At 34.0% G+C, this 26,415-nt stretch overlaps 2 non-coding genes across 2 annotated transcripts; both read right to left on the minus strand.

Annotated features, from left to right (window-relative positions):
- Nucleotides 1-362: 362 nt before the first annotated feature.
- Nucleotides 363-469, minus strand: LOC128040228 (small nucleolar RNA R71). Its single transcript, XR_008194886.1, has one exon. It is a non-coding gene; the product is annotated as a small nucleolar RNA R71 (small nucleolar RNA).
- A 16,203-nt stretch (nucleotides 470-16,672) lies between these two features.
- On the minus strand, nucleotides 16,673-16,779 carry LOC128040068 (small nucleolar RNA R71). Its single transcript, XR_008194728.1, has one exon. It is a non-coding gene; the product is annotated as a small nucleolar RNA R71 (small nucleolar RNA).
- Between the last annotated feature and the right edge of the window lie 9,636 nt (nucleotides 16,780-26,415).

Genomic DNA, 26,415 nt, shown 5'->3' on the forward strand with positions numbered 1-26,415 from the left:
GACAATTTGAATGGTCAAGGCGCTAATCCTCATGTTCATGGGGTGTTAGATGACCGAGATAGACCAATCCAAGAGCAGTTTGAATGAAATCAGTAATGTTTCAAATGTTGCAAACAGTAGGATAGCTTGGTGGCCTGCCCACTGAAGATCCAAGATTGCATTTACAACTTTTTCTAGAGATTTTTGACTTGTTTAGGAAATAGGGTGTGCTAGAAGACGCTCTACGACTTAAACTATTTGCATATTCTTTAAGAGATTGTGCGAGAGCATGGTTGAATGCTTTGTTGTCAGGAATAGTGGCATCATAGAATAATCTTTGCCAGAGGTTTTTGCTATGGTATAATCTCCCAAATATAAATGCTAAGCTTAGAAATAACATCACACCTTTTTGGTAATTGGAGGATGAAACACTATATAAAGCTTGGGAATGATTTAAAGATTTAATTCAAAAATGTTCGATGCACGGGTTTCAACACTAAACTCATACAAAGATATTCTATAATGGGCTTAATGCACATATGAGGATGGTAGTTTATGCTTCGACCAATGGTACTTTGTTGGATAAATATTATAATGAAGCAGATGAGATTTTGGAAAAGATTGCCATAAACGATTATCAATATCATACCACAAGAGTTGGGACAAGCAAGGGAGTTGCTGGTACTATGGAGCTGGACACAATCACTTCATTGATAGCCCAGGTGTTATCCTTGGCTAATATGATTAACAAAAATGAAAAGGCCTACTACAGTCCAGGAGATAAAATCAGTCGAGCTATCGTGTGTTTATCATGGTGAAGACCATGTGTTTGATGAATGCCCATAAAATCCAACATCAATGTGGTACATGGGCAACTTCAATCGAAACAATAGCCCCTATTCCAACACATATAATCTTGAGTGGAAACAACATTCGAACTTTAGTTGGAATAATTAATAAGTGGGACCAATACGACAAGTTAGAATGCCATCAATGCACCGCCTAGTTACACTCAACCTCTACTGAGGCAAAATGTCCAGCAAGGTTAGACATCGGTTTCATCATCATCATTTGTTGAAGTTTTGCTGAAAGAATATATGGCCAAGAATGATACTGCAATTTAGAGTCAGACTGTGTCTCTCCTACCTTTTGACAATCAACTGGGGCAAATAGCAAATGATTTAAATTTGAGACCATAAAGGGTAATGCCAAGTGATACACAGAATTCCAGATCACCATGGAAAGAGTAGTGCAAGACCGTCACTCTTAGAATTGGAACTCATCTTGATTATGTTGCTCAACATGCCACAACAGGAGAGCATAACTTCAATAAAAACCAGGTAAAGACCTCAGAGTTGTCTGAAAAACATACTGCAGCTGAAAAGGGTAAGCAGCAAAATGTGGTGGCAGACCCAGATCATGTTTTCAACAGGAATGCCATGGCAAAAGAATATCAGGTATCTGAAGGACAACCACCTTTACCTTTTCCTTAGTGATTTCATAATTCTAAGAAGGATATTCAGTTCAAAAGATTTTTGGAGGTTTTGAAACAACTCTGTATTAACATACCACTGGTTGAAGCTTTGGAGCGAATGCACAACTACATGAAATTTATGAAAGATATATTGTCAAAGAAGCACATATTGGGAAAATTTGAGACTATTGTTCTTATTGAAGGTTGCATAGCAATGTTGACAAATAAATTACCTCTAAAGTTGAATGACCCAAGGAGTTTCACTATCCCATGTTCAACTGGGAAACATTATGTTGGTAAGGCATTATGTGATCTGGGAGCGAGTATAAATCTAATGTCTCTGTCTATTTTCAAGAAGCTATGAATTGGAAAAGTGAGACCTACTACGGTTACGTTGCAACTGGTTGATCGATCCTACGCTCATCCGGAAGGTAAAATTGAAGATGTACTTGTAAAAGCAGATAAATTTATCTTTTCTGTGGATTTCCTTATTTTAGAATGTGAAGTTCACCAAGATGTGCCAATTATTCTTGGAAGACCTTTTCTTGCTACAGGAAGGAGTTTAATTGATGTACAAAAGGGTAAGCTAACCATGAGGGTACATTATCAACATGTTACCTCCACTGTGTTTAATGCTTTGAAATGTGCCGATTTTAATGCTGAATGCCACGTCGTTGGGTTAATAGAAACATCATTGGAAGAGTTCACCATATCTTGCCACATAATTCTGACTGTGACAAAGACTCACTTGAGTATAGTGATATAATAAGTTTTGAGGAATTTGGTAAATTTATGGTAGCCAAACAGATAGTGGATAGACTAGGGAAGAAGTTTGAGTCCTTGGATTTATCAAATTGACCTTTCAATCCTCCTAAACCTTCTATAAAGTACACTAGAGTTAAAATCTTTGCCACATTATTTGAAGTATGCATATTTAGGCGACAATAGTACTTTACCGGTAATAATTTCTGTGGAGCTGACACTCGAAAAAGAGTCAAGGCTGTTAGAAGTTCTTCGGTGATTTAAGAGGGCATTTGGATGGACCCTAACTAAGATAAAGGGAATTAGCCCTATATTCTATATGCATAAGATTTTGTTTGAGGATTGCCCTAGGAAATCCATTGAGCAATAGTGAAGACTAAATCCGATCATGAAAGAAGTTGTCAAGAAAGAGTTTGTTAAGTGGATTGACACTGACATTGTTTACTCAATTTTAGACAGATCATGGGTGAGTCCTGTGCAATGTGTACCCAAGAAAGGAGGGGTCAGAGTGGTAAGTAATGGCAACAATGAGATCATACCAACTCGCACTGTGATAGGATGGAGAGTATATATGGATTACTGCAGGGTTAAAAGGCAACAAGGAATGACCATTTTCCCTACCATTCATTGATCAGATGTTTGATAGGTTAGCTGGGAAAGCTTTCTACTATTCTTTGAATGGTTACTCAAGATATAATCAGATTATCATAGCTCCCAATAACCAAAAGAGGACAACTTTCACATGTCTATATGGTACTTTTGCATTCAAATGGATGCCATTCGGGTTATGTAATACCCCAACAACTTTTCAACATTGTATGATGGTCATATTCTCTTACATGGTAGAAAATTTTCTTAATGTCTTTATGGATAATTTTTCTGTGTTCGGGAATGATTTTGAGATTGTTTGAAAAATCTGGAATTAGTTTTGTTCCATTGTGAAGAAATGAATCTTGTTTTAAATTGGGAGAAATACCACTTCATGGTTCATGATGGAATTTTCCTGGGGCATAGGATATCACAGAGTGGAATTGAAGTAGACAGAACAAAAATTGAGGTGATAGAAAAATTGCCACCTGCGACCTGTGTCAAGGGTATTAGAAGTTTCTTAGGTCATGCGAGTTCTTATAGAAGATTCATTAAGGATTTTTCAAAGACATCTAAACCCTTGTACACTTTGTTGGAGAAAAATAGACCTTTCAATTTTGATGAACAATGTTTGGTAGCCTTTGAAGAGTTAAAGAAACAACTCATAGCAGCACCAACTGTAGTAGCTCCGAAATTGACACTACCTTTTTAACTCTTGTGTGACGCCATCGATTATGCTATGGGGGCCATGCTAGGGCAAAGGAAAGACAAAATACTGCGGGAAATATACTATGCTAATAGAAATTTATTGGAAGCGTAACTTAATTACACTACCGTGGAAATGAGTTATTGGCTATGGTGTTTGTGTTTGATAAGTTTCGTTCTTACCTATTTGGTATAAAGGTCATAGTTTACACAGATCACTCTACTATTAACTATCTAATGAGCAAAAGAGATGATAAACTAAAGTTGATTAGGTGGATATTGTTACTGCAAGAGTTTGACTTAGAAATTAGAGATCGGAAAGAGACTGTGAATTAAGTGGCTGATCACTTGTCAAGGATAGATTTTGAAAGTGAAGGTAGTCATGATACACTTATTAAAGAAGAATTTCACGACGCACAGTTGTTAGTTGCCACGACATTACCTTGGTTTGCTGACATAGTGAATTATTTAGTGAGTGGTGTGTTGCCACTTGATCTCAACAGTCAGAGAAAACAAAAATTTCTTCATGATGCCAAACATTATTATTGGGATGAACCTTTCTTGTTTAAAAATTGTGTTGATCAAATAATTAGGAAATGTGTTCCTGATGACAACATATGTAGCATTCTACAATATTGTCATTCAGCTTCGTACGGAGGACATGTCTGAGGCATGAGGATTGCTGCCAAAGTACTTTAGTCAGGGTTTTATTGGCCAAGTCTATTCAAGGATACTCATGAATTCTATCAATCATGCGACCGTTGTAAGAGAATAGGGACTCTGTCTAGGATGCACAAAATGCCATTGCAAAGTATACTAGAGATTGAGTTGTTTGATGTATGTGGAATAGAATTTATGGATCCATTTCCACCATTAGCTGGTAAGGTGTACATACCGTTAGTAGTGGACTATGTCTTTAAGTGGGTCGAGGCTGCTGCCGTTCCTACTAATGATGCAAGGTCAGTAATGAAGTTTTTACATAAGAACATTTCTACAAGATTTTGTACACCTAGAGCCATTATTAGCGATGAGGGGTCTCATTTTGACTGTAAGTTGTTAGCTAGTGCTTCACAACAATATGGGGTAAAACATAAGATTGGCACAGCATACCATACCAAAAAAATGGACAAGATAAAATTTCTAATCGGGAAATTAATTTTTTTTGGAAAGAGTGGTGTATCCTACTCGTAAGGACTGGTCTACCATATTGGATGAAGCTTTGTGGGTGTATCTAGAGCACACCTAACCTATATCTATATCAGAAATAGGGTTACAGAGCATTACCAGAGTTTTCAAATCATATGAACACATACTTAAAAACATTTCATATCAAATCAATAATCATATTAAAATGAAGTCAAAACATACATATTGTCCCTTATACGAGCCCTCGAGGCCCCAAATACGCGTTAAAAATAAATCAGGACTAAATCAGAAACTCAGAGAATTTTTTAGAAAACATTTAAAATTTTCAACACTGTAGGGGTGACACAGCCATGTGGTCAGGCTGTGTGACTCACACGGCCAAGAAACACGCCCGTGTCTCAGGCCGTGTGGGCATTCGAAGCAAGGACAAATGGTCATGTCCCAGCCTATGCTCGTACCCGTGTAACTCACTGACTTGGGTCACACGGCCAAGCCACATGCCCGTCTGCCAGGTCGTCTACTATGCCTTGTAACAGCTTGACTTGCAGCCATTTTGAAAGCTACAGGGGACACACGGCCTTGTCCCCTGACTGTGTGTCACACACGGCTGAAACACACACCCGTGTCTCTGCCCCGTGTGGATGAAAATAGGTAATTTTACAAGTCATTTTTCTCACCCAACATAGCATATACCTACAACCAAAATTGCACATATACACAAGCCATAACAAGGCAGCAAAATCATGCATATTCTAGCTGATCAAACATGGTATATAACCATACAACCAATATGCCCATAGGCACCTCAAATGACAGCATTCAAACATGTATAATCATACTTTGAAATTGATCAAAATAACCATCTAACTTTCAACTAAATTTGCATCAATTCAAAACATTTAAATTACCTAGCCATCACATACCATTGGGTACCAAATATGCCAATCCAAAACTAATACCAAATAACCATATAGGTCCTACATAACAAGTATCAATTCACCACATTTCCAACAATCACAAGACAATTTTTAACATTTATTTTAGGTTACCATTTCATCTTTATACATTTAAACTTAACAAGCCAAAACATCAACCAATTCAATACCATTTACATACATATCAAACTATGCCATTACACCAGCAAAATACCAAAACAGAATCCAAATCAAATGGCCATTTTAACAACCAAAATACCTATACATGTCATTATAACCAAACTTAAAAACATCTAAAAGTACCAATATAGCCGATAGATAGTGTGATATATTTTTGACGACTTTCCAACCCGAACAACCTTCCGATAAACTAATAAACATAGAAAAATAAACACAGAGTTAAGCATGTCATGCTTAGTAAGCTCGTAACAAATATGGTTTAAGCTTGTGAATACATTATAAACTCACAAAGCATGTATAAATCAATTCAACATGATAATAACTAATTCATAAATTTATATATATACATTCATGCTTTTCATTACCATAAAGGTACACTTTTCCTACCTTCCATCATAATAATGTAAATTACAGTGAAAGCTCTTACCGAAGCTCACATGAGGAAATAATACGATGGTTGACACATCCCTTTCCTTTATTCGATAGCCGAGGCTACCGTTTTCATAATTCGATGGCCAAAGCTATCCTTTTTCATAATTTGATGATCTTCACCATCCCTTTTCATTGTTCGAGGGTTGTCACCATCTCTTTTCATAATTTGATAGCGAAAGCCATCCCTTTTCATGATCGATAGTCGAAGCCATCCCTTTTCATAGTTCGATGGTCATCACCATCCCTTTTCATAATTGATGGTTGTCACCATCCCTTTTCATAATCGATAGCCGAAGTTATCCCTTTTCATAGTCTATAGCCGAAGTTATCCCATTTCACCCGTCAATGAATACCATTGGGCTTTTCCATCAACCACAAATTAATATTATGTAATAATAGCACTTAAATCAAAATAAAAAACATTATTTAACCATACGAACTTACCTTGACGATAAACGTAGAAAATGAAATCGACTAATCTGAAGCTTTTTCTTTCCTCGGTCTAGGGCTGTACGTGGTTTATCTTGATATAAATAAATAAACTCAACTAAATTTAATAATTATTCTATTCAATTTAACACAAATTCATATTTTAGAAAAAGTACAATTTTACCCCTATACGTTAGCTTTTTTCAATTTAGTCCTTAAGCTCGTAAAATGAAATTCATGTAATTTCACCCCTATCCAAGCCTAGTTGAATATACTAAAACCTTATAGCAGCCCACACATTTCATTAATTCACAATTTACACCAAGAATATTTCACATTTTTCAATTTAATTCCTATTTGACAACTTCATCAAAAATCACTTAACTAAAGTTGTTTATCTAACATCAACTAATAATTTTCTTCCAAAAATCATCAAAACTCATACACATTCATTAATGGTAAAAACCCTAGTATTTTAGTAGTTCCACAAATTAGTCCCTAGGCTAGCTAGATGAAGCTACAACGACTCCAAAAAACATAAAAATCATTAAAAACGAAATCATAAACCACTTGCATGCAAGGGAGAAAGATGGCCAAAAGTTTCAAGCTATTCCCACGGTGTTTTTAGGTTAAAAATTTGGTGGGAATGAGAATAGGAAGATGATACCTTGTTTTTGATTAATTTAATTTACTTTATTTATTAAACTACACTTTTAACCTTTGTTATTTATCATTAAATTCACTTAATCATGCACATAAATGTCCACTCACATTTTAAATGCGGTAATTTACCACATAAAGACTCTTACACATTATTTCTATAGCTACTTAGTACCTTTAGCCTATAGAACTCAAGTTTTGCACCTTTTGCGGTTTAGTCCTTTTTATCGAATTAAGCATGCAAATAATAAAATTTCTTAACGAAATTTTTATATGACTTTACTATCATGCTGTAGAAATTAAAATAATATTAAAATAGAAATTTCCATGTCATATTTGTGGTCCCAAAACCATTATGCCAATTTCACTAAAAACGGGCTGTTACAACTCTCGCCCCCTAAAACTTTTTGTCCCCGAAAATCTTACCAGAAAAGAAGTTCGAATATTGTTTTCTTATTACTTCCTCGGGTTCCCAGGTGGATTCCTTTATCCCGTGACGTTTCCAAAGAGCCTTTACAAAAGCTATTTTCTTATTTCTCAATTCTTTAACCTCTCAAGCCAAAATTCTAATAAGTTCTTCGCTGTACGACATATCAGGCTGAATCTCAACATCTGTCGGTGAAATAATATGTGAAGGATTAGATTGATACTGTCGTAACATCGATACGTGAAAAAAATTATGAATCTTTTCTAATTCTAACGGCAAAGCTAATCATTGCTTGTACGATTCTTTCAATAATCTAATACGGCCCAATAAACTGCAGACTTAGTTTTCCTTTGTGATCAAAATGAAGAATTTTCTTCCAGGTCAGTACTTTCACGAATACTCTGTCACCAATTTGAAATTCAATGTCTTTACATTGAAAATCTATATACGATTTTTGACGATCGAAGTAGCTTTTAAACTATCTCGAATCACTATTTACTTTTTCTTCAATCTTCCTAATCAAATTAACCCCGTGTGTCTTTTTCTCACTGAGCTAAGTCTAGTATAGCGAAGTTTGGCATTTACGACCATACAAAGCTTCATACGATGTCATATTTATGCTCGACTGATAACTGTTATTATACGCAAATTTGACCAACGATAAATATTTCTCCCAGTTGCCTTCGAATTCTAGTATGCACAATGTAGCATATCCTCGAGTATTTGGATTACTTGCTTGGACTAACCATTGGTCTGAGGATGAAATGCTGTGCTAAAATGCAACCACGTATTAAGAGCTTCCTGCAATTTTTTCTATAATCACGATGTAAGCTTCGAATATTTATCTGAAATGATGGAAACTGACACCTCGTGCAATCTGACAATCTCAGAAACGTATAATTCAGCTAATCACCTAAGGGAGTAACCTGTACGTACCGAAATAAAATGTGCAGAATTTGTTAGACGATCAACAACAACCATTAAAAACAGAATCAAAAACCACTTATAAGCAAGAGAGAAAGATGGTCAACAATTTCAAGCTATTCCTATGGTTCTTTTAGGTTACAAATTCGGTGGGAATAAGAATAGGAAGATAATACCTTGCTTTTGTTTAATTTAATTTACTTTGTTTATTAAATTACACTTTTAACCTTTGTTATTTATCATTAAATTCACTTAATCATGCACATAAACGTCCACTCAAATTTTAAATAGCTTAATTACCACATAAGAACTCTTACACATTAATTTTATAGTTACTTAGTACCTTTAGCATATAGAACTCAATTTTCGCACCTTTTGCGAGTTAGTCATTTTTATTGAATCAAGCATGCAAACAATAAAATTTCTTAACGAAATTTTTATATGACTTTACTATCACGCTGTAGACATTAAAATAATTTTAAAAAAGTATTTTCACGTTAGATTTGTGGTCCCGAAACCACTACTCCAATTTCACTAAAAATAGGTTGTTATAGTATCATACCACATACAAAACTTAATTGGGGATGTCACCTTTTAAGCTTGCCTATGGCAAGCCATGTTACCTTCTATTGAACTTGACCACAAAGCATTTTGGACTATTAAGAAACTAAACATGGATTGGGTTGCTGCTGGCTATAAAAGGTTGTTAAACTTTAATGAAATGGAGGAGTTCTGAGCACAAGCATATGAAAATGCTAACTTCTACAAGGTAAAGACCAAGCATTGGCACGATAAAATAATTTTGCCAAGGAAATTTGTACCAGGACAACAGGTGTTGTTATTTAACTCTAGGCTCAAATTGTTTCCTGGTAAATTAAAATCTCGCCGGTCATGTCAGTTTGAAGTAACCCAAGTGTATCCTCATAGAGATGTTAATATCAATAATTTGAAAACAAGGGTCACATTTAAAGTCAACGGGCAACGCTTAAAACACTATTGGGGTGCCCATGTAGATCGAGACAATCACTTCATTGATCTCTGAGATGTTTGAGCTAACAATTTATGTTATCTTTCTTAACTTTAATCGTTTTACTTTAATTTTTAGTACTTATTTAATATTGTTTCAATTTTTGTATGTATTGTTGAATAGTTTTTTATAATTTCTAGAGACAAAATAAAGAATGAGTAGTTGCGATATTAGGTAGATTTTGTTGTATCATTTTGACAAACTAGGTAATGGGTAACGTGAGGATGATCAGGAAGATGAGCCCAAAGGGAGAGATTTCTTTTTAGTTGGGCTGTTTCTATTATTGGACGAGCCCATAGAAGGGAAGTTAAACTTTTTAGGATTAGGGCACTTCACATTTTCCCCCAAAAAACTCCTCTTAGTTTTCATCTTTCCTCCTCCACGTCACGCAACTTCCCTAGCACGCTTCAATTTTGTTGAACTGTCATCACTATCCCCTTATTTCCCTATTTTCAACACCTAATGTCTCTTAAGTTTCTTCTAAAGTTTTCATTTTTATTACTCTTTTTTTTCAATCTCTAATTTCTTTTCTTCTATTACCTACTCAAAGATTTCTTTTAGTTTTTTCCAATAAATTGTGCCAAAGTTGCTTCCAAAACTGTTGAATCATTAAGGGCTGGTGCTACTCAGCCAAAGGAATTCTTAACGCTGCTGTAGCCACAAGATATAACGGCAACATCGCGAAGTAGCCTTTTGTTTTGAGTAAGGGTTCGTGTTTAAAGATGCACCATATGGGATACGATGAATCTGTGTCCTCAATAGTAGGAAAATGATAATTCTTGAAAATGGTTATATTACAGGCATCTAAACTTGATTAATTTTCTGTACTTAAAGTGGATATATTTGTATTTTTAGGATATTTTTATAACATTGCATTACGAAGCTTGGATTGTACTTTCAATGTTACTATATGTTTCTTTTGTTGGTGGAAGGGAAGGAATTGTTTCTATTTGTAGCAGGTGTAGGAAGGAAGAAGATAAATGAAGGAGTGAAGTATTGTCATGGAAAAAGGTTTGACAGATTGCCAACATAACTGCCATGGCAATTCCAGGAAGATGCTGACGCAACACCTGATCTGTGCAACTCTTAGCCAGCTATACTTGTACCCGATAAATCCACCTGAAAAAAATGGAGAAATGTGTGTGCTGAGTGTAGCACCCCTAACCCGTATCTGTTTCCGAAATAGGGTTACAGAGGATTGCCGTAAAAATGTAACTTAAAACATTCAATTACTAAACAATTTATATCAAAATATATGTCATTAATGTCATTCAATAGTAATTAACAAAAACTCATTAAAATCCTATCAAAAAGATACAATTGGGATTTAAAATGGACCTTCGAGGCCCTAAAAATCATTTAGAAGCAATTTAGGACTAATTTGAAACAAATTAGAGGTTTTAAGAAAAAGTTGCAAGAATGTGAAAACAGGGGTAGAAATGGAGTCGACTAATCTGAAGCTTTTTCTTTACCCTGATCTAAAGCCGTACAAGGTCTACCTTGATCTAAATAAATAAATTCAATCTATTTAATAACCATTCTATTCAATTCAATCCACATTAATATTTTTGTAAAATTATGCTTTGCCCTTATTATTTTTATTTCATTACAATTTAGTCCTTAAGCTCATAATTTCAAATTCATGCAACCTCATCCCTACCCAAGCTAGCCGAATTTCATATAGATCCATATCAACTCATAAACGTTGTAATTTCACAATTTTCACCATTTATTTTACACATTTTACAAATAAATCCCTATTTGATATTTTGAACAAAATTCACATTACAAAAGTTGTTTATCTATCAACAAAGATTTATTTTCTTCCATCAAAACTCAAAAATCACATGAATATATTCATGGAAGAACCCTTACCTTTTAAAAGTTTTGCAAATTATTCTCTGGGCTAGCTAGATTAAGCTACAACGACTGCAAAAACATAAAAATCATTAAAAACGTAATGATATTGTACTTACATGCAAGAGATTAATGTAGCCGAATATTCAAGCTTGCTATGGCTTCTTTCTACCCTAATTTCAGTGGTGAAACTCATGTTGGAAGATGATACTTTCTATTACTATATTTTATTTTAAGTTATTTATTGAATTACAATTTTAACCTTATTAATTAACCTTTAAAATCACATGTTTAATGTCCATAATAGTCCGCTCATAAAAAAATTGTATAATTACCACATAAATCCCTTAAATATTTAATTTCATAATCATTTAGTACCTTTAACTTATAGAACTCTAATTTTGCACCTTTTTCGATTTAGTCTTTTTCACTAAATTAAGCATGCAAACGTCAAAATTTCTTAATGAATTTTTTATACAACCTTGCTAACATACTGTAGGCATTAAAATAATAATAAAATAAATATTCTCACATCAAATTTGTGGTCTCAAAATCAATAGTTTGATTTCACTAAGAGCGTGTTATTACACTAAGAGAGGGGACCTGCCTATAAAAGAAGAAAGAGAGGAAAATTCTAGAGCGAGATTTTACACGCGGATTGAAGAGGGGAATTAGGAGAGCATTTTTTTCTCTCCAACAAACTCTTGTGAAAAATCTAGAGAAAAGAAGAGAGGGTAGCAGCTAAAGCACAGAGTAGAGACACAAGGAAGGGGACGAAGCATTCAACCTTGGGTCTTACACAATATGGCACTAGAGTTTGAGCTGATTTGGCGAAAGCTTTCTAAAGGTCTTCCTTCATTATCTTAATTAATTTATGTGAATTTTAACAGTTAAATGATGTTGTTGAATGATACCTTTATTTTGGATGTTAATTTCCAACCCATGAGCTAATCTCATCGGGTTGGAATTACTTGATGAATCTTTATTTCAATTAATGACCATGCATTATCTTGATTAAATCTACTGTTTCATTCAATTTGTGTTATTTTGAATGCATTCAAGCAATCTCTACACATAGATGGTATGTTCACCAACTTGATTTAATTCTGAAAAGGTTAGATGAGTTGGATTGTGATCGAATGATACAAGTGAGAAATCGAGAGAATATTTTCAACACTCTAGACATAGAGTTGCGCTCTATACAGAGTAAGGAAGAAACAGTATTGGGTATCATCCTTCAAGCTTGTAGACATGCAAAGCCTTAGGAATGGTAGCTTGAAGTCTGACTCTCTAAACAAGCAAACTATTGAAGCTAGAATCTGAATAGTAAACTGGTTAAAACTTTGTCATGGCATTATTATGTTATAAGGATATAATCTGAATAATTCCAACCGTCCCGTTCAACGACGTAGTTCCTTTCAACTTTGTCTTGTTAAATTGCGACAACATTTTAAGCTAGTTATCTGATTTTAATATTGCATACGTGATTATCCTTTATAATTTTTTTATTCTATTTTTGCCATAGCCTGATTCATATAGTTCATAATGATAACCAAAGTAATCCTAATCGATCCCTGTGGAGACGATCTTACTTACTACTTTATTACTTGATTCAATGTGTACATTTACAAATTCGCATATCATTTCACACATGAAAAAAAAACATAAGTGGAATATTTTTTCTATGCACCTCGACGGCATTTTAGGAAAAATTGTTTGAGAGATTTATGTCGATGTAAACTTTCTAGATTCCCCTTTTATCTACGTAAGAAGTACTTCCGTTCTTTTTGATGAAGACCATATTTGTAACAACTCATTTCTTTGAAGTGTCAGAATAGTAGTTTCGGGATCACAAATTTGACGTGTGAGTCTGTAAATATTATTATTTAATATTTACAAGTAATATATGGTGTAATGATAAATTTTGATTTATTATTTGTGTTAAATGGAAGAAAAATTAGGTTCAAATGATGTGACCCTAAAGCCAAGTGGTTTTAGAAAATGAGGTATCGAGACCTCTTTCTATAAATTAAGTGTAAATATTTTTATAAATATTTACGAGTGTTGTTAAGGTTGTATTAAAGTTTAGTTAAGAAATTTTAATGTTTAGATGGTTAATTAAGCAAAAGGACTAAATCGTAATAGTTGAAAAAATTAATCACTATTAGTTTAAATGTGTTAATTGATTAAAGAATCATAATTGGATGGCCTTAACGGATAAATTACCCATTCTTAAGATGGTGGGCAGTTTAAGTTTTAATTTCTTTTAATATTATATGTTTTAAATGTTATTTTATTATTAAAATAAAGAATAATTTCTTTTAATTTTATATGTTTTAAATGTTATTTTATTATTCAAATAAATAAAATATAGTGGTAAAATAAAATAAAAGTAAAATCCATATAGAACTACACTTCTTTTATTTTATTTTAGAATAAGGTTTTTTAAACCTTATTAAACTCCATCTATTTGATATTGATTAGAATAAGGTGTTTCAATCTTCCAACTCCTATTAGAATATGGTTTTAGAAGCCTATAAATAGACATAGTATACTCCTCTTGTACTCATTCGAATTCGACATAGTGAATTTTCTTCTTCTCCGTCCGTGGTTTTTTCCTGAAAGGGTTTCCAAGGAAAAATCTATGTGTTCTTTATTTTTATTTCTCTTTTCTTTTCCATATATTATCATTACCGAAATTCTACTTTCACAAATTGGTATCTGAGCTTCTGGGTTGTTATCTCAATGATGGTATTAGCGTCTTTGAAGTAGGAAATTACGCTGTTCGATAGCAACACCATATTAATGTTGTTGCAGATAAAAATGAAAGCAGTTCTTGCACAGATAGATCTGGAGGATGCCCTGGTAGGGATAGATAAGATGGCTTTGACATTAACAGATGAAGAAAAGAAGCGTAAGGATCGAAAGACATTAACATAATTACATTTGCAATTATCTAATGAAATTTTACAGGATGTGATGACAAAAAAGACCACCGCTGCATTATGGAAGAGGCTGAAACAAATATGTATGTCAAAAAGTCTAACCAGCAAGTTGCATATGTGTAAACGGAAAAATATATAGGATTTTTCCTATGTAATGTATCACCTTTTACTTAAATCCGTTGTTAAAACTAAGTATTTGTTTAATAAATTAATGAAATATGTGAAAATATGAAATTAGGACATAGAAATTATTAAAATGTGATTTTATGCTTTATTATATAGTTTTCATGCAATAAATGGCTTATTTTATTTTAATTTGAATATATTATGTTTTTTTAAGACATAAAGTGGGTCATGCATGATTAAATTAAATAATAAAATATAAAATTATATTTAATAATTCATTTTAAAATATTTCATTAATAATTTGCGTTTTAATTAATTAATTAAATTGGAAAAATTTTATTCTTTGGTCCTCTAACTTGTTAATTTATTATGGATAGGTCTGATAGCTTTTCTGGATTACAAAACATCCAAATTGGAGACCAAGTCAACCCAATATTCGGCTACACATGGCTGTCCATTTAAACCATTCTTTGGTTTAATTACACAAGGTCTTTGCAGTGTTTAAGAAATTAGAGATTTGCTCGAAGATTTACGATTGACCGAGTCTCAGTCCTGAGTTGCGTGGCATCCAAAATTGCTTAAAAATCAGGAAAAAAAAAGCAAGTCAAAAGCTACAAAGCATGGCCGACCACAATTTGAGGAGATTTGAAGAGGTTAACATCCACTATATTTAGCAAACTATCCCCCTCTCCTCACTTATAAATAAAACCCTTTCATTCCTTCATTCATCATCCCTTAATCATTCCTCATTCATTTTCATCATTCATCATTCTCTCTTTTCTCCAAATTCTCTTAACATTTTCCATTCCCACACCTAGCATTATCTCTTCATAGAGATTTTAGCAATTAAGCCTTTTAAAGAACCCTTGGTCGGCCACCTTGGAGTGCCATCAGCAAAGGAGCAAAGCAAAGGAACGAAGGAGTCTCATCAGTCAGAGTCTTGGGTGACAACCACTCTGAATTGGGTTTAATATTCCTTTTCTTTAATTTAATATAAAGATGTTTTCTATGTGTTCTTTGTTCTTTGCTCTTGGGTTACAACAATGTTCTTAAGTATGTTGATAATAAATTGAGTTTAATTGAAGTAATTGTTCTAGTTCATTTATGTTATAATTGTTGCAAATTGTGTTTAATTTTACTAAAATCTATTTCATTCATATAGTTTGCATACTTAGGATAATTTGCATTAGGGATCATTGGATTTAGTTTAATATATTTTAATCACCACTTCTCAACTATATTGTGTTTTTATTTACCAAATTGTTAATATAAATTTACAACTTAAGTGACATAGCACAAATAAAATCCCTGTGGAGACAATAATTCGATACTTACTTATTACTTGATAACGACTATGTACACTTGCACAAACCTACCCGTTACAAGTTTTTGGCACTGTTTCCAGGGATTGTCAACTGTTTCCATAGTCATTTTTTTCGTGAAATTATTTATTTTCAATTTGATTTATTTCTAACATTACTAACTTATTATTTTTAATTTTTCTGATTTTCTTTTCAGGTGTTTATGAGCATAGACTGAATTATCTATTTACTCCCTGTAGATCTTGAAATTGAGCAAGCTTTCAGACTAAAAAAACGTGAACGAACAGCTCAAAGACAAGTCGAGATGGACCGTAGAAATCAAAATCAAGACCAAGGTAATGAAGCCGATCATGTACGAAATCCTATCCTTATTGCCGATGATAAGGATCGATGCATCAGACAATATGCTGTGCCACTTTTCAGTGAGTTAAACACAGGAATTAGAAGGCCAAATATTAAGGCAACCTGGTTTGAATTGAAACCAGTGATGTTTCAAATGCTACAAACGGTGAGACAACTTAGTGGTATGCCCATGGAAGATCCATATCTCCACCTTCGATTGTTTATGGAAATGAGTGATTCATTCAGGATAGCCGGTGTGACTGAAGACGCACTGAGTTTAAAGTTGTTTCCGTACTCATTACGAGATGGAGCACGAGCATGGCTCAATTCATTGCCACCAAGTTCCATATCTACATGGCAAGAATTAGCAGAGAGATTTTTGGTTAAGTATTTCCAACCAAGAAAAAATGCTAAGTTAAGGAGCGAGATCACAACTTTCCAATAATTGGATTATGAGTCTTTGTATGAAGCTTGGGAGCGATTTAAGGAGTTACTTCGTGAGTGTCCTCATCATGGGATTCCTCATTGTATCCAGTTGGAGACATTCTATAATGGTCTCAATGCACATACAAGATTGATGGTAGATGCTTCCGCGAATGGTGCAATTTTGTCTAAGTCTTATAATGAGGCTTATGAGATCATCAAGAGGATCATGAGTAATAACTATCAATAGCTAACAAATCGAATAGCTTCATGAAGACGTGTAGTCGGAGTTCATGAAGTTGATGCCCTCACTTCGTTATCAGCTCAGATATCATCTATTTCCTCTATGATAAAATAGTTAACCGCTAATGGTACTAATAATTCTGTAGCTCAGCCACCAAGTACGTTTGAAGTAGTTTCCTGTGTGTACTGTGGGAAAGGTCATTCTTTTTAGAATTATCTATTAAATCCCGAGTTAGTGTACTATGTGGGGAACCAATATCAAAATAGGAATGGACAAGGACACCAGTCCAACTTCTACAATCCTTCATGGCGTAATCATCCTAACATTTCTTGGAGCAACCAAGGAAATGGACCGAACAACAACTTATTACAGCAAAGACCCAACCAATCTCAAGTGTTTATTCAGCAAGCTCTAAAACCACCTCAAGGTGAGGAATCAAACTGTTTGGAGAACTTTTTGAAAGCATACAAGGCAAATAATGACGCTTTGATCCAAAGCCAAGCAATAACACTGAAAAATTTGGAAAACCAAATGGGTCAGTTAGCTATGGAGCTACGTAATAGACTGCAAGGAACCTTGCCAAGCGATACAGAGAATCCAAGAAATTTGGGTAAAGAACTTATCAAGGTAGTGGCATTGCGAAGTGGTAAAATTCTAGAACCCTGATTAATTGATGTCGAAGATAAGCCCATTGAGAAGAATCAACCACCTCTTGAAGTTCCTACACCAAAGGAATCAAAATCTGCAAAGTTTGACAAGGTAAACCCTAACTTAGTGTATTCAGGTATTGTAATATCTTCTTTGGATGCAGATTTACCTACTCAGAAAATTTTTCCAGTTCAACTGAAAGTTTCATCGCCTCCATAGCTGCAAAGAATGCAGCAAAACAAGCAGAAACAAGAGGTGTAATTCAAGAAGTTTTTGGATGCTCTAAAGCAGTTACACATCAATATTTCATTGGTGAAGGCTTTAGAACAAATGTCGATTTATGTGAAGTTTATGAAGGATATACCGTCCAAGAAGAAACGACTGAGTGAGTATGAGACTATTGCCTTAACAAAGGAGTGCAGGGCATTCTTGCAGAACAAATTGCCACTGAAATTGAAAGACCTAGGAAGCTTTACTATACCCTATAACATTGGTGAATCTTACTGTGGTAAAGCTTTGTGTGACTTAGGAGCGAGTATCAACTTGATGCCTAAGTCTATTTTCAAGATGTTAGGGATAGGTGAAGTAAGACTTACAACTGTGACGCTTCAGCTAGCGGATCAATCTTTAGCATATCCCGAATGAAAGATCGAGGATGTTTTGGTAAGAGTCGATAAATTTATTTTTCCTGCTGATTTTATTGTCTTAGATTTTGAACCAGACAAAGAAGTGTCGATCATCCTTAGGAGACCTTTCTTAGCCACGAGAAGTATGTTAATTGATGTGCAGAAAGGACAACTCACCATGTGAGTTCAAAATGATCAGGTAACCTTTAACATTCTTAAAGCAATGAAATTTCCCGATCTGATAGAGGAGTGTTCAGTTATGGAAGAGATAGAAACCTTGGTTTCTATGGAAAGCAATTTTAAAGAAGATCTATTAGAGAAAGCTTTAGATCTTGACCCTTTGGAGGATGAATAAGGTGAAGAAAACATGGTTTTGATGGAAGCCAATCTAGGAAATTTTATTCAATCCACATGGTTTGAACTGTTGGAGTTGGAAGTTAGAGAATTTGTGCAACCCAAGTTGTCAATTTCAACGGAACTGACGAAAGATCAAGAGGAGCAACTAATTGTTGTTCTAAAGAAATTTAAGAAAGCAATTGGTTGGACCATAGCTGATATTCGAGGTATAAGCCCTTCTTTTTGCATACATAAAATCATTTTAAAAGAAGGTTTAAGAGCTCGAATTGATGGGAAAATGAGGCTCAATCCTATTATGAAAGAAGTTGTGAGAAAGAAAGTGATCAAACGGTTAGATGCAGGAATCATCTATCCTATTTCAGATAGTTCACGGGTAAGTCTGGTGTAGTTTGTGCCGAAGAAAGGATGAATCACGATTGTTGAGAATGAGTGTAACGAGTTAATTCCAACAAGACTTTTACCAGTTGTAGAATCTGTATTGATTACTGAAAGTTGAACAAAGCCACTCGAAAGGACCATTTTCCGTTGCCTTTTATGGATCAGATGTTAGATCGACTGACAGGTAATGAATTCTATTATTTTTTAGATGGCTATTCACGGTATAACCAAATAGTTGTAACCCCAGAGGACCAACATAAAACAACCTTTACTTGTCCATACGGTACGTTTACTTTTAGGCGAATGCCTTTTGGTTTATGGAATGCACCTATAACTTTTCAACGATGCATGATGGCAATATTTACTGATATGGTTGAAAATTTTGTTGAGGTTTTCATGGATGAGTTTTCTATTCTTGGTAACACTTATGATATATGTTTGACTAATTTGGCTAAGAACTGAAGAGATGCAAAGAGATGAATCTTGTCCTTAAATGGGAAAAATGCCATTTTATGGTCAAGGAAGAGATTGTCTTAGGTCATAAGATCTCAAAAAAGGAATTGAAGTCGATAAAGCAAAGGTGGACGTAATTGAAAGATTATCAGCCCTAATGAATGTGAAAGGAATTAGAAGTTTCTTAGGCCATGCCGGTTTTTATCAAAGGTTTGTCAAAGATTTCTCAAAAATTTCTAAACCGTTGTGTTTGTTGATAGAGAAAGATACAGTGTTTGATTTCAAAGAATCATGTTTAGAAGCTTTTGAAGAGCTAAAAAAGTGGTTAATCTCAACCCCAATAATCGTTACACCTGATTGGAACTCACCTTTTGAGTTGATGTGTGTTGCCAGTGACTATGTTGTTGGAGTTGTGATGGGTCAAAGAAGAAATAAAGTGTTTCACCCTATTTACTAAGCAAGTGAAACTTTGGTGGGAGCCCAATACAACTATATGATAGCCGAAAAGGAACTCTTCGTTATAGTTTTTGCTTTTGACAAATTCCGCTCATATCTTATAGGTACCAAAGTTACAAATATTTACTAACAATGTGGCCATTAAATACTTGCTCATGAAGAAAGATGCACAACCAAGGCTAATTCGTTGGATACTTTTACTCCAAGAATTTGACCTTAAGATCCAAGACAAAAAAGGTGTCGAAAATCAAATAGCTGATCATCTGTCGAGGTTGGAGCAAGATGAGGTAACTCAGTCATGTGTGCCTATCAACGAGAATTTCCCAGATAAACACTTATTTGAGGTAAATCGAATTCATGAAATACCTTGTTTGCTAACTTTGCCAATTATCTTACACGTGGAATAATTCCTCGAGAAATGACATACCAACAAAGGAAAAAATTCCTTCATGATAGTCGGTATTATTTTTGGGAGGATCCGTTTTTATTTAAACAATATGCAGATAATATTTGAAAGTGTGCAGTTGAAAGCGAGATTGCTGAGATCTTGTATCATTGCCATTCATCTTCAAGTGGTGGACAGTTTGGTGGTTCACGTACTGCAGCAAAGATTTTGCAAGTAGGTTTTTTTGGCCTACACTATTTAAAGATACTTATGCTTATGTGAAGAACTGTGATAAATGCCAAAGGTCTGGAAATATATCAAGGAGGAGTGAGATGCCATTGATAAAAATTTTGGAGATTGAATTGTTTAACGTATAGGGCATTGACTTCTTAGGCCCATTTCCTTCTTCATATGGGAACAAATACATCTTAGTTACTGTGGACTATGTATCCAAGTGGATTGAAGATGAAGCATACCCTACAAATGATGCTAAGGTAGTGATGCGATTCCTACATAAGCATGTGTTTACAGGATTTGGGACACCAAGGGCTATTATTAGTGATGAAGGTTCTGACTTTGTGAACAAATGACTTAAGTGGTTGCTTGACAAATATGATGTGAAGCACAAGATTGCTATTCTCTATCACCCCCAGTCTAATGGGCAAGTTGAAAGAGTGAATCACGAAATCAAAGGTATCCTTGAAAAGGTAGTTCACCCTAGCAGAAAAGATTGGTCTCGAAGGCTCGATGATGCATTATGGGCCTATCAAACAACATTTAAGACTCCGTTAGGAATGACTCATTATCGGTTAGTCTTTGGGAAGGCATGTCATTTGCCATTAGAGTTGGAGAATAAAGCTCACTAGGCTTTGAAGCAGTTGAACACTAATCTTAAGCAAGCCAGCGAGAGAAGGATGTTACAACTTGATGAGTTGGAAGAGCTGAGGTTATTTTGCTATGAGAATGCCAAAATGTGTAAAGAAAGATCAAAGAGATGTCATGATAGTCATATACAACCTCGCGAGTTTAAAGAGGGTTAGAAGGTTTTGTTGTTTAACTCAAGGTTAAAGTTATTTCCTTGGAAGCTTAAATCCTGATGGAAAGGACCTTATACCACCTACCAAGTTTATCCTTATGGAGCTATTGAATTTTACAACAATTACGGAGGTACATTTAAAGTTAATTGTCAATGTCTTAAACACTACTAGGATGGTGAAGTTGAGCAAGTTGAATCCTCGCTCAAATTCATAGACCTTTAATTTTTCATGAACTCATTTTGTAAATAAATAAATAATTAGAACTTATTTTCTTAACTTATTACATTTAATTAATTCTGTCTAAGGAGATTAGAACTTAAGCGGGACCGTTGTGACCCTTCCAACCTTTCTTGGGAATTAATTTAATGTAATTTGTTAAGAAGAAATTTTCTAATTAAGACTTAATTTTTTTTAAATTTCATTTGTTCTGTTTAAATTTTAAATTTTTCTGTTAATAAAGGGGGTCAAATTTGGCCCAAGTACTAATCAATTTTAGTAAGATACAGTCTGAGTTTGAGGCCCAAGATAGCAAAAAGGAGGGAAAAATCCATGCCTTGCCATCACAACCATTGCTTGCCGCCCAAGTAACCCTAATGTAGCTAATTTTTTGCTACATGTTGCCCTAATTTTTCCTATATAAACCCCTTTCCATTCTACTAATCTTAATATCCCTCAAAGCAATTTGCTTACACCCTAAAAATCCCTAAATCTCCCTTTTGTGCCGTCAACCTCAAATCTCGAAAGAAACCCTAGTTCTCGTCCCTTTTTGCCAAAATTCCCTTTTGCCGTTGCAAGATTTTAGCCGTAGCAAGTTCTACCCACTTTGCCAATTTCTCTTTTCTCTTTTGTGCAGAAACTTTTCTGAATTTTCAGGAAAAGATACTATGTCTCGCAAAAGAAATAGATCTTCAAAGACTACTCTTGAAAACCTAATTTGGATAGATGAAGAAGTGAAAGAGCGATTTGATTCAATCTTCAAACATCAACCTATGATGCCAAAAAATTTTTTTGACGTGAAGAGTAATGATTTGATTGTTGTTCCTATATCGATTAGAAAGAAAATCAATGCTCTCAAGTGGGAATAATTTTGTGATGATCGTTCACTTCCCGATGATGAACTAGTTCGAGAATTCTATGCTAGTTTTACTACGCAAGATGCTACTGAAGTCATCATTCGAAAGAAAAAGGTACTTCTCACTTCAAAGTCCATCAATGATTTATTTAATTTACCTGATGTTGAAGAAGATGAGTACTACCCTATGCTGAACAATATCAATTGGGATTTTCTTCAACACGTGCTTGATGTTGTGACAAATTTGGGATCCCAATGGATTATAAGAAAGTATGGGAGTCATTCTTGTCGAAGAGAATACTTAAAACAAGTAGAAAATATATGGTTTTATTTCGTTCGCTACAGTTTTATGCCTATCTCACATAGTTTCACCATCTCGATGGAAAGAATGCTTTTGTTATATGCAATTTTGATAGAAAATTTCATTAATGTTTGGAAAATTATCCTCAAGGAGATTCACGATTGTGCTAAAAAGAAGGCAGGAAGTGCTTATTTCCCATCATTAATCACTTCACTTTGCTTAAAGGCCCGTGTTAAAACACAAGTTAATCTGAAGGGGCGATATGTTTAAAGATGCATTACAAATTATGGTCTTGAAAGATTAGTAGAGAGGGTGCATGAACTGAATCAAGGCGAGCAAGAAAAGTCAACTGAGCCAGAAATAGAGGAGTCAATAGATGGAACTGAAACTGAAGCTAATTCAGTGACAGACACTGAAGAGGAAGAATCTGATAAGGAACTGAACATTCCTTAACCAAGGGTTTAGCTAGAAGAAGAACCAGTCAAGCTAAGTGTTGAACCTAAATATACAACTCCCATGCTGACTTGTGCAAGTACTTCAAGGAAATCGGGGTTGTCAATTTTGATGGATATGTGCAAGTTCATGCACAATCAACAACAAACTTACTGAAAATATGCAAAAATTAGAGATGACTCAATTCGAAATACTTTTAAGAATATCTCTAATGCTTTTGTTCCTAAATTCCCAGATGCTATCTTTGAGACATGGACGGAAGATACTGATGATCCAAGCGGAGATGTAGCTAAAGAAGACATGGGAATTAGTTAAAAAATAAAAGGGGGATTCTTGTCCTGTTATTTATTTAATTATTTTTAGGTCTTTAGGAATTTATTTTTCGTAATTAGGATTCAATTTTTGCAGAATAAAACATAGCAAGCATGAACAAACTTAACACTTCTTTAGAAAGAATAAGACTAAGTGATGTGGTAATGGGAATGAACATGTCTAGGATTGGGTTATTAGGGAAGACTTGGTATTTAAGCAGGCTTAGTGACTCACCTCTCTTTCTTTACAACCCTACCTGGTGTTCAGCTTTCATTCATTACTTTGTTCTTGCAATGAGGACATTGCTTCTTTTTAAAGGGGGTAAGGCAAATAAATTGCTCAAACTTTTAAATTTTTTTCAAGTATGCTTCAATTATTTCTTTCATAAGTATGTTTTAATAAATGAATGTTTAGAGATATTTTTTTTGTTACTGAGATAGTTTGTATGCAAGTATGAATGATGATTTTATCTAAGTGAAAGTATGTTATCATGAAGAATGGAATGTTTGTATGATCTTAGCTTTAGTAATGTTTGCCATGAAAACTTAGTTCCTTTTGAGATTAGACATGCATGAAGGTTTATATCTTTAGAATTAACTTAGTAACTTTCTTGAGGCGAACTCCCAGGAGACATAAAAATCTAAAATGATATAGGCACTATTTCTTTTGACTGTTTAAGCCTTTTCAAGCCAACCCTATGATATTAGACCCTTGAAATTGTAATTTTGAGCTTAAAGGCCTGTTTTTGCAATGACCCTACATTATAAGCCAGTTACCATCTTTTTAAAATTATCCTTATTTATGTGCACCTATCTTAACTAAATTTTTCTTTGGAATCAACATTTGAGGAAATTTTCATAAAGATGTATATGCTCAAGCTTAAAAAAAACGAGCGAAGAAAAGTCTGCTCAGTCTTCAAAAAGGAAAAATGTATGAGCTTGAGTTCAAAATAAGTTTGGGGGTGTTCCAAAGGTTGACTTAAAGAAAAATGTTGTATTACGAGAAAAACAAGACAAAGTTAAAGGTTAAGAAAACTAAAATGTCCCATCTCTTAAAATCCCTACCTTTAACTAAGCCCCATTACAACCTTATAAAAGACCTATTGATTTGATGGTTATGTCACCTACATTAATGGAGAGGAAGTCCTAAGTTTAGCATATGAAGATCATAAATAAGCCTTGTGAGTGTTTGTTTGATTGATAGGAAATTATGTTGAATGAAGAATGTTATCTATGACTGTGACATACATGCAAACTATGATTCGTTTTGGCATATTTTGAAGCTTAGTATAATCTTAAGGAATGTTTGCATATTAATTACTTGTTAATAAAGAATATTGATAAGCATGAAGTTAATAATGCATGATTATGGGGCAAAGATTGATACTGCTTACACAATTAGCACTTTTTCTTTAGCAAGACCTTTTGCTCTGCATAAACATTACTCGGGACGAGCAGTAATTTAAGCTTGGGGCTGTGTAAACGGAAAAATATATAAGATTTTTCCTTTGTAATTTATCACCTTTTTACTTAAATCCATTGTTAAAACTAAGTAATTGTTTAATAAATTAATGAAATATGTGAAAATATGAAATTACAACATAGAAATTATTAAAATGTGATTTTATGCTTTATTATATAGTTTTCATGCAATAAATGACTTATTTTATATTAATTTGAATATATTATATTTTTTAAGACATAAAGTGGGTCATGCATGATTAAATTAAATAACAAAATATAAAATTATATTTAATAATTCATTTTAAAATATTTCATTAATAATTTGGATTTTAATTAATCAATTAAATTGGATAAATTTTATTCTTTGGTCCTCTAACTTGTTGATTTATTCTGGATAGGTCTGATAGTTTTTCTTGATTACAAAACATCCAAATTGGAGACCAAGTCAACCTAATATTCGGCTATAAATGGCTGTCCATGTAAACCATTCTTTGGTTTAATTACACAAGGTCCTTGCAGTGTTGAAGAAATTAGAGATTTGCCCGAAGATTTACGATTGACCGTGTCTTACTCCTGAGTTGTGTGGCACCCAAAATTTCTTAAAAATCAAGAAAAAAATCAAGTCAAAAGCCACTAAGCATGGCCGGCCACAATTTGAGGAGATTTGAAGAGGTGAACATCCACTATTTTTAACAAACTATCCCCTTCTCCTCACCTATAAATAAGACCCTCTCATTCCTTCATTCATCATCCTTCAATCATTCATCATTCATTCTCATCATTCTCTCTTTTCTCCAAATTCTCTTAAACTTTTCCATTCCCACACCTAGCATCATCTCTTCATATAGATTTTAGCAATCAAGCCTCTTAAAGAACCCTTGGTCGGCCACCTTGGAGAGCCATTAACAAAGGAGCAAAGAAAAAGAACGAAACAGTCTCGTCAGTCAGTGTCTGGGGCGACAGCCACTTTGAATTGGGTTTAATATTCCTTTTCTTTAATTTAATATAAATTTGTTTGCTATTTGTTCTTTTTTATTGTTTACAACAATGTTAGCTTAATTTTATTTAAGGTAGGATGATTGCTTTGATTAAATAATATTTATTTGATTCATGCTTATAATGTTTGTGCCTCAATCGATCGTATTTTCAATTAAAATGAAGTTCGTATTTCATTCATACGTGATTGAAATGCACTTGAATTAGCTAAGAAATCCTGACCAGACGACGGCTAATTGACACATAATTGAAATGTGCATGCTCAATTTAGATCCTGACCCGATTAAATTGGAGGTTGCATAACAACTCTGACCAAGCTCTGTTATCTGCATAGTTTTTAGATTTGTGTGATTAAATTATTTCAAACTTGACAGGTCCCTATTACCTTACACGAATGCTAAGAAACCCTTAGTAAATAAGGATCAGTAAAATGCGTATTTACTAAGTAAAGGATTCCGAAAAGACCTAATGTGTTTTCCAAATTCATGAAAGATCGAGTTGCCATGGAATGGTTTTTCGAATGTTATTAATTATGTTGATAATAAATTGAG

This window comes from Gossypium raimondii, chromosome 3, assembly GCF_025698545.1.
Source record: "Gossypium raimondii isolate GPD5lz chromosome 3, ASM2569854v1, whole genome shotgun sequence".
NCBI lineage: Eukaryota > Viridiplantae > Streptophyta > Magnoliopsida > Malvales > Malvaceae > Gossypium > Gossypium raimondii.